Source organism: Capsicum annuum, chromosome 2, assembly GCF_002878395.1.
Source record: "Capsicum annuum cultivar UCD-10X-F1 chromosome 2, UCD10Xv1.1, whole genome shotgun sequence".
Classification (NCBI taxonomy): domain Eukaryota; kingdom Viridiplantae; phylum Streptophyta; class Magnoliopsida; order Solanales; family Solanaceae; genus Capsicum; species Capsicum annuum.
In genome coordinates, this window is record NC_061112.1 from 86,039,585 (window position 1) to 86,042,541 (window position 2,957).

The following is a 2,957-nucleotide window of genomic DNA, read 5'->3' on the forward strand; positions in this document are numbered from 1 at the left end:
CGCACTAATAAAAATAGATTCACTAGAAACCTACTAAATCTATTAGAGCATCAGAATAGGCAGTTTCAGTTGTGACAACAGACATCGGAATAAAAGAAACAAAAGAAAGAGCGGATGCCTTTTACTGTTAATCTCTTAACAGTGATATTAGTATCTTGTGGAAGACCTGTCACGTTTGATTATTTAAAATTAAATAATTTTACTTATTGTGGAGATTTTTAATAAAATGTAAAAGTTCAAATCACTTTTCAAAAATCTTCACACTTTAATATAATAATGTAAACATTAACATATACACATATATGTTTTAACACCAGAAGTTTCAAGTGGTTGATGGATCATTACGTTTGCGTTTGTCATATAGTACCTTTTCCCATATTGCCACAGGCTAAGAGAGACATATCAATTCGAACCAATTTGTGTTACGGTTTTTTAAATATATATTTAAAATCTTTCATTATTTTTAAAGTCAAATATTTACAAAATCATTGATTACATTCTTATTACGGATTTAAAGCTTTTTAAAATCTAATACTTTTTAATTTTTTCTTATTATAATTGTTTTATATTTATTTCTAGATTTTTCAAATCTTCTTAAAATCAAATTTAGTTGATTTGGATTTCTTACACTAATGAAAAAAGTATCAGTTGTCATTAATTTTGATGATCTCTAATAAAGAAAGATTTTATTATAAATATATTTAATTAATTTTCAACTCTTAAATTAGGAAAAAATTATTGAAATTTTGATGACTTCTAATAAGGAAATGTTTTACCATAAATATATTTAATTATTTTTTAACTCTTAAATATTAGAAAAAAATAGTGAAAAGACAATTTTCAGATTTCATTAATTTTGATGATCTTTAATTAGGAAAGACTTTACCATAAATATATTTAATTAATTTTCAACTTTTAAATTAGGAAAAAATATTGAAATTTTGATGACTTCTAATAAGGAAAGGTTTTACGATAAACATATTTAATTGATTTTTAACTCTTAAATATTAGAAAAAAAATAGTGAAAGACAATTTTGTCAAAAGTAAGGACTTTTTTTGAAGGACAAAATTCCACCATAATAGATCACATTCCTTCTTTTCTACACATGCCATAACACCATAATCGAAATAACTTTAAAAATAATCTTCAATTTTAACACATTATTTGTCTGTTGTTGACACCCAATTTTAACTCGCTCTATTTTCTTCAATTATTTTTCGGTGCTACTCGACCCTAAATAATTTTTCAAAAACAAAGTCATTTTTTTACTTTCTATATCTTTGAATTTTGAAAAGAATAAAAAAAGAGGAAAAAAAAGTTTATTTTTTCTATCATATTATAAAATATTTTAATTAGATATAATTAAAATCACAAAAATATCTTTTGGTTTGCATTTACATTCTTTCTAATTTTATTTTTCAGGCTATATTGTGACCATATATATATGTACATTTTTATTATATATAATATATATTTTATAAGATGTACATATATTTTACTATATTCTTGTTTTTACACACACACACACACACATATATATATATATACACACACACACACATATTTTGTTAATATTAAATCAGAAAAAGATATTAACATGAACACTTATACAAATTATATCTTTAATTTACATACGTGCATACTAAAATAATTTTAGGATAGTAGAAAATATCGATAAAATTAATTTCACTAGGAAAAGAGTATTCGGGTCAACATTAATTCAATTTCAGTTTTTTATTACAAAATTTACATATATACAAAAGGTAACTTTACAATAAATTCCATATTGAAGAAGTAATTACATAAATTCCAAAGTAATTATTGAAATCCCCTCTTTTTCTACTTTCTCTTTCTTCCTCTTATACATCCAAAAAAGATCACTTTTTGCTCTTTTTGTTTTTCTCTCATTACACATCAGATTTTTCCTTCATTATTGAAACCCTTTTTTTACGCCCAAATTCATATTTTCCCTCTATTATTGAAACTCTTTAATTCGATATTTCCTCCATTACTGCTCTCCATATTTCACGCCCAAAATCAAGTTAGGAAAGATGGAGATATTTTGTTGAGTTTTCAATCCCACGTAAGTTATTCTGTTGAGTTTTCAAGCTTACAATTTAAATTTTAAATTCTTGAGAATAATTCAATTACGTTCAGTTAATGAGAGGTTTCAATTTTGTAATTTTCAAACATTAACTGAAGATATTGATTAACTTCATCACTATTCTAATTAATTTTTGAGTATTTTGTTTCAACTTTACCAAACCAAAATTAGTTCCGAGTTTGTTTGTTGCATGTATGTATTTATGACATTAATTGCTTTGCAATGTCATTCCAGTGTGTTAGTTGAGTTTATCAATTATGTATAAGGTTATGTTTTACAGTAAGCAAGGTATTCTTTACAATATGTAAAAGGTGCTCATACAATTTTGTATAATATTTTCTTATACATTAAGCAAGATTACTTAATAATATGTATAAGGTTTACATATACATATGAACATGTTGTATCCTATTATCTTTATTATGTATAAGTTTGTTGCAGTGTTGTTACCTTTATTTTGTGTATTCTATTTTGTGCTTTATGTATGAGGTTTCATTATACATCTTGAAAGTATCAATTATGTATAAGGTTATGTTATATAGTAAGCAAGATATTCTTTACCATATGCAAAAGGTGCTCATATAATTTTGTATAATGCTTCCTTATACATCAAGCAAGATTACTTAATAATATGTATAATACCTACATATACATGTGAACATGTGTATTATGGTACCTTTAATATGTATAAGTTTGTTGCAATGTTGTTAATCTTAATTTGTGTTTTTCTATTATGTGCTTTATGTATGAAGTTTCATTATACATCTTGAAAGTATCATTTATGTATAAGGTTGTGTTATACAGTAAGCAAGGTATTCTTTACAATATGTAAAAGGTGCTCATACAATCTTT